This window comes from Protopterus annectens, chromosome 3.part0, assembly GCF_019279795.1.
Source record: "Protopterus annectens isolate FY-2018-M chromosome 3.part0, PAN1.0, whole genome shotgun sequence".
Lineage (NCBI taxonomy): Eukaryota > Metazoa > Chordata > Ceratodontiformes > Protopteridae > Protopterus > Protopterus annectens.
In genome coordinates this window covers 608,328,310-608,344,264 of record NC_056731.1, presented here as the reverse complement: position 1 = coordinate 608,344,264, position 15,955 = coordinate 608,328,310, and positions in this window count along the sequence as shown.

Here is a 15,955-nt window from a genome sequence, read left to right as displayed (position 1 = left end):
TAGGTAGGTACTTGGCCAACTGCCAGAGGCCATTCATAAGGCCAGCCAAAATGTGTCAGCATTTGCCACCCCATTGAGTCATTAACCATCCCTCTGTGGAGCAGAGCCAATGGCGGTATCCCTGGGGTGCATCTACTGTTCCCCATCCACCCTTCAAGGTTTCTCTTGCAGAGTGATAGTGAGGGGCTCTGTAAAATGTAGATAGGGATGTTGTTCCAAAGTATGGGGAGTGTCTGTGACAGGAAGCTGTCCCTCCAGCATCTTCTGGTTATTGTTGTGGCAAGGACAGCTCACTACAGTGTGTGGCTCACTGTGACATGGATCCCCATAGGTGGAGCATATCCATCAAGCCAGAGTTTGACATGGCTGTGTTGGTCAGTGGAGATCATCTCTGGGTAAACAAGATGCCACTGAGTAAAGCAGGAGTGTATCCTTATTTAAGCAGACGAAAAGCGCTTCATTAAACTCCAGTTTGTCCTGTGGCTAGTGGATTATTTATTTATTTCATCACTGCAGTTGGATCCTTTCGTTTTTCGTTTTTTCTAGGAGTGTATCCAGTCCGGCTGCATAGGCCATATGTTGGAGGCCAGTATTCCCCTTGGTGAGGTACATTCGTGGACCCCCCAGCTGTTGGACGTGTAGTCTGAGGTACATCCCACATGGATTATTATACCCTATGATGGGACTGATGAGTGATGAGTAAAGGGGCACTATAACCCCAGTATGTCTAGATGGGAATCCTTTAGTAGTCAGATGGCCTACATAGAAGGATGTCCTAACTACTGTAAAGTTATGATTGTCACAGGGGAGATCACTATATACCTTAGTCCCCAGATACCCCATTACCTCGTCTGTATTAAAGTAGCCACCACTAATGTGATAATATGTGGATGCCAATTCCACAATGGAATGACCATGCAGTTAGTGGCACTTGGCTGGAGGCCATGTCAGTGGCACCCTGTAACATTCTCTGTGAGGCCACCTGAGGGATGTCTGTGTCAGCTGGACTATCAGTCATGGCTCCCAGTTTGCAGTCATTGCCAAACATGTTCCTCCGTAGTCCACCTGTATTTGCCTGTACATCTGAGATGTACATGCCAAACAGTAGGGCTCCCAGGACTGAGTTCTGTGGGACACCAGTCGTGACTGTTCAAGAGTTGGACCTGGAGATCGCTAGTCATACCATGTGGGTTGTGTGTGTAAGCCTGTTGGCAGCCCAACCAGTGATGTATGGGTGAATGTACAGGCTGGTGTGTTTATCAATAATACCTGAGTGGGGCATGGTGTCAGAAGCCTTGGTGAGATCCAAGTAGTATGTGTGAACCACCTCCCCTGTCATCTAACGTCTTGGTGACTGTATGTAAGATGTAAAACAGGTTCAGTAGGCATGAACTGTAGTCAACCAAGATGACCTGGGTTGGGTCACTTGTCCGACGGTTACCAATGTCATTGTTAATGAGTGCCATGAGGATGCGAACCATACCATTGCAGACCAGGCTAGTCAGGCTTATGGGGTAGTAGTTATCATGGTCAGCTGTGATTTCCCCATGATGGAGTCAATTAACCATTGCCACATGCCATTGTATGGGCATGTAGCCTATGGAGAGGCTGAGATAGGAATGCATGATTAGGTGGGGGGCAGGTTGTTATGTACAGTTTGCAAGATGCAGTCTGGGTGAACATCTGCCTCCACTGATGCTGTGTTCTGCTTTTAGAGAAGTCCATTTCCACCTGTGTGTCTCTGATGTTTGGGATACTGTACCTTACGGGTAGTGTTGTGGGCTCTTTAGGGGGTTAATTATGCACCGCATTTATCTGCGAGGATGTTGGTGATATCAGTAGGGTCAGCATATTTTGTGCTATATTTCACTGGCAAAGTGCAAATCTGTGTGTCACCACATAGATCCTAGACATAGCCAAAGAAGGCTTTGTGGTTATCTTTTGAATCCTTGTGTATTCTTCTGCTGATCTTAGCCTTGGATGATGTCATGAGGGACCTACATATCATACTAATAGTGGTCACGGATGTCAGCCCTTCATGGCATTTGCTGTGTGTCTGGAACACTGTCCTATGTCTGTAGTATAGCCTGTTTATTGCAGATGTCCACCAGACCAGTGTCCTTGTCTAGGAGTGAGTCTTGGTTTACCAGTGATGGCATGATCCATGCATCTGTGTAGGTGCCTATAGACTGCATTTTTAAATCTGTCTGTATCTGGAGCAGTGTTTCTCCTTAGCATGGGGGCTGTGAAACCCCCCACTCCTGTCACTAGTAGTGTAAATGTAGCTGTAGGAAAGGTGTACACTGTGGTATGCGCGGGTGGGGGAGATGCTAGAGTGTGGAAACAGTAACTAGTAATTCGTTGGCCATTTTGGGTCATTTCCTGTTTTTTCCAGCCCCCTGCTATAAAGCACGTGTTGGTGGGCTTTTCTGGCATTAGAGAACTTGGCATAGCTCCTCGTGGTCCCCTGCAGAATTCCTAAGCCAGCAGAGAGCAGAAAAAGCAACTTTCTTGATCATAAGTATTTTTTAAACTTTTTAGTTTGCATTTTTCGATCTTTTGAGCTTTTCGACTACTGTTTGTGCCTATATTACTGTTTTATTACCTTATTTTCCTGTTTTTGTGTGCTTAAATTGTTGATTGCACTTGTTGGCTAAAGTATTGCTTAAAAGTAACAAACAGGCTAATACACTCAAGTGTACCAGCCTTTGATAGCAATTTAGTCGAAAACACAGCATTTACTGCATTTTTTTCTGTCTGTTTGCAAAAAAAACAAAAAAAAACAAAAAAATACTTCTCCTTTCCTAAACTTTCCTAGCTAGTTGTTCCAGTGATCAGATTTTGCTGATCCCTGGGCTTTGTATTTGGTTTCTGTGTTCCTCCATTTTCTTGTGTTGCCAGAGGTAGTTTCTTTACTCACCAGTGGGAGTGGGGAGTACTGAGCTGCTTGTTTGTCCTCAGAGGAGTGGTTAGAAGCAGCAACTAGTAATTCATTGGCCATTTTGGGTCATTTCCTGTTTTTTCCAGCCCCCTGCTATAAAGCAAGCTTTGGCGGGCTTTTCTGGCATTAGAGAACTTGGCATAGCTCCTCGTGGTCCCCTGCAGAGTTCCTAAGCCAGCAGAGAGCAGAAAAAGCAACTTTCTTGATCATAAGTATTTTTTAAACTTTTTAGTTTGCATTTTTCGATCTTTTGAGCTTTTTGATTACTGTTTGTGCCTATATTACTGTTTTATTACCTTATTTTCCTGTTTTTGTGTGCTTAAATTGTTGATTGCACTTGTTGGCTAAAGTATTGCTTAAAAGTAACAAACAGGCTAATACACTCAAGTGTACCAGCCTTTGATAGCAATTTAGTCGAAAACACAGCATTTACTGCATTTTTTTCTGTCTGTTTGCAAAAAAAAAAAAACAAAAAATACTTCTCCTTTCCTAAACTTTCCTAGCTAGTTGTTCCAGTGATCAGATTTTGCTGATCCCTGGGCTTTGTATTTGGTTTCTGTGTTCCTCCATTTTCTTGTGTGGCCAGAGGTAGTTTCTTTACTCACCAGTGGGAGTGGGGAGTACTGAGCTGCTTGTTTGTCCTCAGAGGAGTGATTAGAAGCAGCAACTTGTAATTTGTTGGCCATTTTGGGTCATTTCCTGTTTTTCCAGCCCCCTGCTATAAAGCACGCTTTGGCGGGCTTTTCTGGCATTAGAGAACTTGGCATAGCTCCTCGTGGTCCCCTGCAGAGTTCCTAAGCCAGCAGAGAGCAGAAAAAGCAACTTTCTTGATCATAAGTATTTTTTAAACTTTTTAGTTTGCATTTTATGATCTTTTGAGCTTTTCGACTACTGTTTGTGCCTATATTACTGTTTTATTACCTTATTTTCCTGTTTTTGTGTGCTTAAATTGTTGATTGCACTTGTTGGCTAAAGTATTGCTTAAAAGTAACAAACAGGCTAATACACTCAAGTGTACCAGCCTTTGATAGCAATTTAGTCGAAAACACAGCATTTACTGCATTTTTTCAGTTTGCAAAAAAAAAAACAAAAAAAAACAAAAAAATACTTCTCCTTTCCTAAACTTTCCTAGCTAGTTGTTCCAGTGATCAGATTTTGCTGATCCCTGGGCTTTGTATTTGGTTTCTGTGTTCCTCCATTTTCTTGTGTGGCCAGAGGTAGTTTCTTTACTCACCAGTGGGAGTGGGGAGTACTGAGCTGCTTGTTTGTCCTCAGAGGAGTGGTTAGAAGCAGCAACTGGTAATTCATTGGCCATTTTGGGTAATTTCCTGTTTTTTCCAGCCCCCTGCTATAAAGCATGCTTTGGCGGGCTTTTCTGGCATTAGAGAACTTGGCATAGCTCCTCGTGGTCCCCTGCAGAGTTCCTAAGCCAGCAGAGAGCAGAAAAAGCAACTTTCTTGATCATAAGTATTTTTTAAACTTTTTAGTTTGCATTTTTCGATCTTTTGAGCTTTTCGACTACTGTTTGTGCCTATATTACTGTTTTATTACCTTATTTTCCTGTTTTTGTGTGCTTAAATTGTTGATTGCACTTGTTGGCTAAAGTATTGCTTAAAAGTAACAAACAGGCTAATACACTCAAGTGTACCAGCCTTTGATAGCAATTTAGTCGAAAACACAGCATTTACTGCATTTTTTTCTGTCTGTTTGCAAAAAAACAAAAAAAAAAAAATACTTCTCCTTTCCTAAACTTTCCTAGCTAGTTGTTCCAGAGATCAGATTTTGCTGATCCCTGGGCTTTGTATTTGGTTTCTGTGTTCCTCCATTTTCTTGTGTGGCCAGAGGTAGTTTCTTTACTCACCAGTGGGAGTGGGGAGTACTGAGCTGCTTGTTTGTCCTCAGAGGAGTGATTAGAAGCAGCAACTAGTAATTCGTTGGCCATTTTGGGTCATTTCCTGTTTTTTCCAGCCCCCTGCTATAAAGCACGCGTTAGCGCACTTTAGCGCGATTTAGCGCGGAGCTTCTACCGTTGCACACCAGGGCAGCTTAATCAGATTTAAACTATTAGGGCTACCTAAAGTCCACTCTTCAAATTTTCCCTTAAAACTACCTTCCTCAAAGTATACTACTGTTCTATTTAGTGTATCCTACAACTATAAATTATCTCTACTTGACTCCCAAGTAGACTATTCTCTATCTGTATAGCCAAGCACTTGCTCCTACAGTACTTATCACCTCGATACAGCACTCTTGTTATAGAAAGTACCCCAAAAGCAAACCCGTTTCTCGGTCACCCACATCCCCAGAACCTTTTTAAGTTTTTCTGTCTATTCCTTCTAGCATGTCGAGGGATCAGTTGCTAATGTCCTCTCCTGCTCAGCTGGTGAACCTGGGAATATTGAGGCAATGTTACAATTGCCTCATGTACACAGACAACCCTCTCCTCCTCCCACAAAACACAAATACATGCGAGAGATGCAACTATACGGCCAAACTGGAGGCTGAGCTCTCTCAACATAGGACTGGCAAGACCAGACAGGAGGAGAAGGTAACCACACACACTATAGACCCAGTCTCACATAATACCATCACAACCTCAAATCATACACATAAACACACAAAGACATACTCGGAGGCTCTGATCAAAAATCTACCAAAACAGCAGAGGCCACCAAAGCAGACACCCAAACAACTACCACCTCAGAACACAACACCTGCAACACATAGACCACACAGTCAGAGTGTCAAGCAGTCACAGCCCTTAAGGCCAAACACAATGCCAGACACACTAGTCATTGGTGACTCCATAGTCAGACACACTGACATCCCGCTTACCAGACTGAGTAAGGAGAAGGTCACAGTAAGCTGCCTGTCGGGTGCTAGAATCCGTCACATAACGCATACAGTCAGGTCTCTCAACAGCAGGTACAAGTATGACTCAATCATTGTCCACGCTGGTGTTAACGACCTGAGACGTACCTCCTTGGACTACATGAAAAGAGACATAGAGGAGCTCTCTGATTATGTAGCCCAAGCAGGTATAACCCTGACCTTGAGCAGTATCCTACCTTCACCAAGAATGATGCCACAATACAGAGATAAGATGATCAGCTTTAACAATTGGCTTAAACTCTGGTGTCATTCAAAGGGGATCCAATGTCTGTCTGCCTGGGATGACATGCTGGACAAGCCACTCTGCTTCGCAAGGGATAGCTTGCACTTGTCACCCCTGGGATTCCAGATTTTGGCAAAGGCTCTTGCCACCCCCATAGTGCCTTTTTTAGGCAAGGCTCAAATTCTAAACCTACCACCCTAGAACAAAACAAAGAAAAAATTAAGGGTAATGCTGCTCAATGCCAAGAAGTCTCAACCTCAAGATGCATGCACTCGAGGCCCTTCTCAGTATGGAGAACATCGATGTCTGTGCTGTGACAGAAACCTGGTTCAAGGCTCCTGAGAGCACCCCAGCACTATCAGGTTTTACCTCATATCATGCGTTCCGGCCCCAAAACCCGGACAATACCAAGAAAGGAGGAGGGGTATCCATATTCATCAAGGACACCCACCCCTCAAGATTGGTGGCAACGCACGATGCATAGGAAACCATCCAGGTGCAATTAACCATAGGCAAGACTGCTCTGCAATTTGTAGCATGTTACAGGCCACCCTCGCAAACTCAGGAACCTCATATGGCCTTCCTGAAAACACTGGAGGGGATAAATGTATCTCCGAACACCATCATACTAGGTGACTTCAATTACCCTAATATAGACTGGGAACACTACTCAAGCCCAAACACTCTAGCCCAAAAGTTCCTGGAATTCATAAACTCAAATGCCATGGAACAACTAGTCACCATCCCCACAAGAGGAGAATACATACTTGATCTCATCATCACGAACATGGAAGCACAATGTTCAACGCCGGAAGTATACCCCTCACTGGTGAGATCTGATCACAAACTAATCTCGCTGGAGGTCCTCATCCCGCCCCCACCCGAAATGAAAAAGACCACAGTAAAGAACATCTCGAAAGCCGACTTCACACTTCTAAAGACTAGTGTGGTCTCCTTTAAGGCCCCTGAGCCGGCAGTTAACATTACTCAAACCGCTGAATCACTTACAAATGCCTTCTACCAGCACCTGCAGGGCTGCATGGATCAGGCAATCCCAAGCAAAACAAAGACTCTTTGTACCAAAGGCAAGCGTCCAGTCTGGTGGACCCCAGCTATAAACAAACTCTACAACAAAAGGAGAAAGCTACTACAAGATAGAGCAAAATCCTTAAAAGGTAAGACACCGCTGATCACTATAAGTAAAAAGCTAAGAGCTCTCATAAAATCATCCAAAGCTAATTTTGAGAAAAAAATAGCTAACGACTCTAAAGACAACCATAAGGCATTCTTTAGCTATGTCAGAAACCTAGGAGGAAACTCCCAGAATATGCTCAGAATTAGTTCAAAATGATGTGAAGATTACTGATCCTACTGTTCGTCTCAATACAGCTGTTGCAATGGATTCCAAAAAAACCTCCATGCTGTCTTCATCACAAGTAAGGCAAAGGGACAATGCCCAAGAGGAGTACTCATTTATACTCCACTGTAGCCATGGTATTGGCTAAGGCAGTAGCAGTGCAGCTGATGTGCATGTAATTAGCTACTTAGGAACACCAACTGGCCATCAGGATAGCACATGTTAGTGATATGAAACTATAAAAGGTTGCCTTGTCACACATTCAAACCATCTGTATCTACCTGTAGGACAGTACAAAATATGAAAAGACGAACCGAAAACAAGTAGTACACTACTTAATGCCTCCGATTAATAAGACGGTATGTATAACATGTAATATGTTTGTGTATGTAGCATCTGTACTGTAAGAATTACAGTGTAATCAATGCATATAGTGGAAATAGCTAACTTGTAGTGATGTATTGTTGAGCAGTAGTAATGCTTGTAGTATTCTATATGTGTACTGCTGTAGGTCACACGGCACACTCCACATACACCACATGGGATGCTATGGGATTGGAACCCACCATTTTGCTTCCAGCCACTGTCAGTGTCAGGAGTGGTCCAATAAGTATGTGCTATAATGGGATAGTATATATTTAGTGACCGAGCCAGGAATCCAGCAGCCATACCTCTCCCTACCCCTTAAATACTGACCTTCTCTTCACTGACTACTATCTAAGCCATCGCTATCAGTTATCTCTGCCACAGCTACCTATTGCTGTACCCTACTCTTTGTCCACTGGGTGGCACTCTAACCTTAGGCTTCTGCTGCATCTTTTACCCCACTTTTCCCATCCTTTATCTCTGACTACTTTCCAATCTTCCTGCTGTATTACACTATTCTTCAGGGCTTTTTCTCCCTCCATCCAGCTATACTTCTCTCATTTTTCACTCTATCCCTCAACTACCAAATAGTTGCATTGTCACACCCTATTCACTTGTAAATACCAAGAGTGCCTCAGGAAATCTGCTACACACAGATTGTCTCTGCAGAATCTTCCTTCTCCTGCTCTATCCACTCTGTTTGCCCTGCGGGCTCACTCCACTCCCCTACCCTACCTCCAATTCGCACCCACCCCCACTGTTCCTACATTTATACTTATCACACCACACCCCTTCCCTTATTAACCATTAGCACTTCAGTACTCACTTTATATAATTAAATCCTACGCACTCACTTTTCATACTGCTTACCATTCTACTACACCTGAAATATTTTCTTATTCCAAACTCATTATTAGGCCCTACATTTTTAAACTCTATTCTATTCTTCACTGCTATTATGCCTTTAATTTTCAACCCACAACTTATTAACCTGTCTCTTTTACTTCTCCTACTACCCATTCTATATGTACCCTATATTCTTACCTTATATGAAAACTTACACTATACTGAGTCCCACCATCTCTTAAAGCAGACATTACTACTAAGTCAACTACACTTCCAAAGCCATTCTAACATAACATCCATCTCCACCTACCTTTTACCAAAGTTTCACAGGGTTGCCCATATTAATTACCTACAAGCTAAGAAGTCACAAAACATTTTCTGTAAACTCCTGAGGTTTACACATTCTGAAACAACATCCTCTACTCCACGGTGACATTCACCCTAACCCTTGACCAATCAATAATACCCCAATAAACCCCTACCTACCCCAAGCCAACATCCCATTCACCCCCACTATCACCCATAATTCTCTGCTCATAGCACATCTCAATACACAGAGCTTAAACAATAAAATTAGCCAACTACATGCTCTGCTAGACATTCATTCATTTGATATCCTATGTTTAACAGAGACTTGGCTCAAACCAGTAACAAAGGACAATGAAATGATCCCACCTGACTATAACATCTTAAGATTAGACCGTACAACCAAAAAGGGTGGAGGGGTAGCAGTTCTGTACAAATCTAAGTTACATGTCACTTTTTTAGATGTAAAACTACCTTTTGATAGTAATGCTGAAATCCTCATCTCTAAACTATAGATCAATGCTAATAAATCATTGTACATTATATGCTCCTACCTACCTCCAGGCAATAACATTAACATCCTAGAAAACATCCTTTGCTGGCTTTCTTCATCCTTCCCATAAGAAACCATTCTACTTGGTGATTTTAACATAGATTGGAATTGCTGTACCTCATCCAAACCTACAACCCATATTAACCTTTATGGCTTCTCCCAAATAATTACCAGTCCAACCAGAATCCATAAGCCCAGTAGCAAAGAATGTATCTTAGACTGGATCTTAGTAAATAGCCATACTTTCTCTTATAAAGCAGGTACCCTGCCTGATGATATTAGTGACCACTCCATTAATTACATAATCAGACAAAAAACCTTTATTCCCAACCAGACTATCTTTAAAATTGCCTGGAACAAAAAAGATTTCAATCCAGCAAGCTTCCAAGCTGAGCTTCAAGCCTGTGACTGGTCACCCTTAAAGCTACTCCCTCTTGAGCAAGCAGTAACCTATTTTAACACTACATTTTTAGAAATCCTGGAATACCATGCCCCTTCTCTCTCTATAAAAACTAGAAGTAAAGCTGCTCAATGACTCACTAAAGACACTAGTCAGAAAATCTTATTGAGAAATAAAATCTGGTCTAGATGGAGAAACACTAAAAACCCAACAGATCATCAAAAATTTAAAGAGCTGAGAAATGCCACTAAAAGATCAATAATTCTTGATAAAAAAAAAACTTCTACTTTAAACTCCAGGAAAATCATCAACAGAAAACACAAACTTTCTGGTTAGGTATAAATAGACTTCTATACCCAGGCCATTCCAAGACACCAACCCCATCAGGTCTCTCCCTTAACAGTCCCAGCCAGAATGCTGATGCTTTCAACACCTTTTTTTACTGAAACTGTTCAATCTCTAGCAAACTCCTTACCAACTGTTAGCTCAACTCTCCCATCCTCATTACCTAGAATACCCCCCACCTTTCATTTAAAACCAGTTCCTACATCACTTATCCACGCCTTACTATACAAACTTAAACCATGTACCCCCTCAGCTGATCTCCTACCAGCTGAATACCTGCAAAATGCAGCAAAAGTACTTGCCTATCCCATTTCCATCCTAATTAATAGAACCATTACTGAAGGCTCCATCCCATCTCTCTGGAAAATCTCTCACATTATCCCACTTCACAAGGGTGGTAACTCAACCGAACTCTCTAACTTTCGCCCCATAGCCTTACTCTCTCCTTTAGCTAACATTATGGAAAAATGCATCCAATAGCAACTACTTGATCACCTACTCCAAAATGACCTACTAGCTGACTGCCAGCATGGTTTCAGGCCCTGCCATAGTACCACCACTGTTCTCTTATCCTTCTCTGACTGCATTGACAAACATCGTAATAACAACATGCTTTCCTCTGCACTCTTTACTGACTTCTCTAAAGCCTTCGATATGGTTCACCATCAGACACTTCTAAACATACTCAAATTACTCTCTCTTGACACACAGGCACTAAAATGGTTCAAGTCCTACTTAGAAAATAGACATTGAGCTGTCCTTTGGGACAATCACCTATCCACACCTCTCCCTATTACCCTTGGTGTCCCTCAAGGCTCTATCCTGGGGCCGCTCCTTTTTTCCATTTTTATTAATGATCTAAATATAAATCTTCCTCAAGCTACCTGCATACAGTATGCAGATGACTGCACTCTAGTTTGTGCTGCCTCATCTTCATCTGAACTCCAATCCATAACTCAAACTGTATTTAACCTAGTAGAAAACTGGTCCCTTCAATGGTGTCTCCTCCTAAAAGCTAAAAAAACAAAATTGTTGTTATTTACTCCAACACTAAAATCCTCCCCAATAAACCTCACAGTTACATCTAACAATGGTACTGTTATAGCACCTGACTCAACCACCAAACTCTTAGGTGTAATAATTGAACACAACCTGACTGACTCCCATAATAACTCAACTATTAAAACTGTAAACAGAAAACTCGGTACTCTTTACAGGATAAAACCTTTCCTTACCCCAGAAGCTAGAACTACCATTGCCCATACCCATCTGATCTCTGCACTCCTCTATGCCTCCACCATTTATACTAATCTTTCCAAAAAGCAACCTTAACAAATTGGCAACCTCCTATAACAACATTGCCAGATTTGCCACTGGCTCCCCATTTTGAACTCACCATTGTCAAAATCTCAAACAGCTAGGATGGCTAGAACTGCAAAACCAGCTACAATCTCAACAACTTATTATCACCTATAAGACTTTGTATCATCCAAGCAATACTCCTGTTCTATGTAGCCTCATCACCACCTACAAAAATCTTACTACCCTTCGCTCAGCAGATAAATTACTAGTATCCATTCAAAAGTCTTACAACAAAGCAGGTGATTCTCTTTTCTCTAATTCTGTGGGGAAAACCTGGAATAGGCTTCCCAGCAAACTAACATCTCTTACATCATTACCACTCTTCAAAAAGCAACTAAAAATATTTCTTAAATCTCAATGGCTATGCTCATGTACTAATCCAGACTAACACCCCCCCCACACACCATTTATTCTTACTGCTTTTCCTTCCTCCTAACACCCTTACATTTTTTGATAGTAAGCCTCCTTACTTTGATATCTAGTCTTGCCTCTTCAGGTAATGACCACAGAATACATATTTCTGTAATAAGCAACTTGCTTAGACCACGTATGTTTCCACTTTGTATACATACTAACTTTGTGTTGTTCTTGTTATACTTGAGCATTTACTTTTAAAAACAACCTTAATTATTAGTTTGAATCTGTTCTTTTTCCTAGTCTTCTATATAATTGTCAAACCTCTCCTATGTAAATATGTTTCTTGTAATACTGCATTGTTTTTGTAAACCTTGTACTGAAGATCTTGATGTTTAATCTCTATTGACAATGTATTTCATTTTTTTATTTCTCTTTTGAATTAATAGTGTAACTGGAGCTTATCTCCCCGGGCCTCTACTGAAAATGGACATGTATCCAGTTGGACTAGCCCAGTCAACAAATGTAAAATAAATAAAAATAAAATAAAAATGTGTATGAGTCTTCTTTTTCTTATCAAAAGCTCACCCTTTCAAAAAGAAAAAGTACAAATCCATTCACGCAAAATTACACTTAAATGAACGTGCACTTTTGCGACTACCAGTTCAATGAACCGGTAATAGGAAAAAAATAATGCTGCAGCACCGCATCACGCAAAAGGTAGGGATAAGGGAATATGCCTGTTTCCCCACTGTAATGCAATCTTGGAGTTTGTTTATATAAAGTAGTGGGGGACAGCCCCCCACATGGGGGTACATGGGGGCTTGCACCTCTGCAAAATGACTTTGTGGTTTTTTTTTTTTTTTTTTACTATTACTGGTTCGTTAAACAGGTAGTCACAAAAGTGCACTTTTGTTTAAGTGCAGTTTTACATAAATGGGTTCATACTTTTTCTTTTCGAAAGGGTGAGCTTTCGATAAGAAAAAGTAGACCCATATATATATATATATATATATATATATATATATATATATATATATATATGGTTCCCTATCAGAAGCCTGAAACACTATAAGCCTGAAAATCAAAATCCTGAAACCAAAAGCCTGAAAATTCAAAATCCCGAAAACCCCAAATCCTGAAACTCAAAATCCTGAAAACACAAAATGGGCATACTGACGTCATTGTGGCTTTGCTATTGTTAGCCCTGAGGTGTTAGGTCATGGGTTCAGGTAAGTGTGCGGTTGGTTTTATGTTAGGGTTAGGGGCAGTTTAAGTGAGTTAGGGTTAGGGTTAGGGCGCAGGTTAGGCATGTATGCAATAGTGACAAATATTGGGGTTAGGGGCAGTTTAAGTGAGTTAGGGTTAGGGCACGGGTCAGGTGAGTGCGATAGTGACGGACCTTAGGGTTAGGGTTAGGGTCAGGGTCAGTTGGTAGATATTAGTGTCTTTATAGTGACATATTAGCATTATTTGTGTTTTCAGGATTTTGAGTTTCAGGATTTTGGGTTTTCGGGATTTTGAATTTTCAGGCTTTTGGTTTCAGGATTTTGATTTTCAGGCTTATAGTGTTTCTGGCTTCTGATAGGGAACCATATATATATATATATATATATGTATATATATATATATATATATATATATATATATATATATATATATATATATATATATATATATATATATATATATATATATATATATATATATACATATATATGTATGTATGTGACAGATGAGGTATTGAACATCAACTTGTCAAACCCACACAGCTGATCAAAAATTTTGATTGTTTCTGTGCAAGATTATGGTACAGTGTTGATCAAGGAATTTGCTGGAGTTGGTATGTATATGTATATATATATATATATATATATATATATATATATATATATATATATATATATATATATATATATGGGTCTACTTCGTCCCACCAAAGCACACTTCTACGATCCTTAAATAAGCTGACCTCCATGAAAGTGTGTTTCAATGAAAATGCAATTTCGCGAAATTCAGTACACTGAGTGGTTGTCATAGATCCCAGTACAGTGAGGAGAAGGGAATATTCCCTTTGCCTCAGTGTAGTGCAGTCTTGGAGTTAGTATATATATATATATATAAGTAGCAGGGGGAGTGCAGGGGGGCTTGCCCCCCTGCATCAATGCGTTTGTGTTAATTTTTTCTTTGTGCGTCTTTTTTGTTTGTGTTCAGTGTACTAAGTTTCGTGAAAGTGCGTCTTCATTGAAACATACTTTTGTGGAACTGAGCTTTCTAATTTAAGTTTCTTAGAAGTGTGCTTTCAGTGGGTTGAAGTAGACCCATATTTTTATTTTTATTTATTTAAGTTTATTTAAGTTTGATGACCGGGGAAGTCCGCTGGGCCAAGAAGAGCCCGTTTTCCTTAGAGGCCCGGGGAGAAAAGCTCCACAATAATTGCAAGTTACATTTCACATGTTACAAAAGGAAATAGTTCATACAGCTAATTATCATTTAAAGATAGATAAGCTCTATGATATTTGCAATTGGCTTATCACAATGTTACAAAAATGAAAAGACATAATTCAATACAGAAATTTCAGTATTTACATAAAGTGAATATTTTTGTTATAAACTCAATTTTAGGTTTAACATTTCAAAATATAAAGCTACTAGCCATTAGTAGTTTAGAAAAATATGCATGGAGAGGGTAATAGTATATTTGAGATTGGAGCGTATAGTACAACAGATATTAGATAGAAAATTAGTTTTTGGTAGGGGAGGGATTGTTTTGGGTGGGATGAAGTAATAGTAGGGGTAGTTGGATGAGTCAGTGTAAGGTGGAATGAGGTGAGGGGGAGGGGTTTAAGTTGGAGCTATATATATATATATATATATATATATATATATATATATATATATATATATATAAATATATATATATATATATATATATAGAGAGAGAGAGATAGACATAGATACATACACACATACACACACACACACACACACACACACATATATATATATATATATATATGTATATATATATATATGTATGTATATATATATATATATATATATATATGTATGTATATATATATATATATATATATATATATATATAGATAGATATACATATATGTGTATATTAGCAGGAAATGTAGTGGGTACGGTGAGGCATGATAGTGAGAGGGAGATCAATTGAGCCATTATTTTACACTCACTAAGCAGCGCCTTCAATGATTAGAGAGTGCAAAATTCAAAGAAACATTAACAAAAAAAGAAAAGTGTGTGTGGGGGGTCTATTTCAGAAGACTGAAAAAACAAAAGTCTTTAAATTCAAAATACTGAACAACCTCCAACTGAGATCCACAAACAAAGCACTTAGTAGAAATATCCAAACGCAAATACACATCAGGTGACTCCCTTTACTGAAGTGCAGTTGCCAAAATCTGGAACTCCCTCCCCTTGAAATAAGAATGCAAGATAACAAATGTACCTTTAAAAATCAACAAAAATCAACTAAAGTCCTACCTAACCAATGCCTGGACATGCAGCTTTCAAGACCCAGGCTAACTAACTTAATAACTAATCCTGTGTAATAAATAGCCATAAATGCTGTATGCCTTATAAGTACTATAGCTATACATGGCACAACACTTCCACATGTATCACTATCTCACATTAAACACCTGTACCTACTTTCTGGATTCTATTCAATTTTATTTTATTTTAATGCATTTTGTAATCATTGTATTGAATGTCTTAAATATTTTTGTATTGTACTATACTACGTGAAGCTTTTCTCCCCAGGCCTCCAAGGAAAACGGGCAGTCTCTGTCCAGCTGGAATTTTCCTGGTAAACAAATGTAAAATAAATAAATAAAAGTTGTAGTAATAAAATGCATGCATCATATAATACAGATGTCCTTCATTAGATCACTATTGCAATATTGCTTACTAATGAGAAGCCACCTGCCAAGGGTATCATACATACAACTAGTACACCAGAGCTTGAGCTCCTTTGT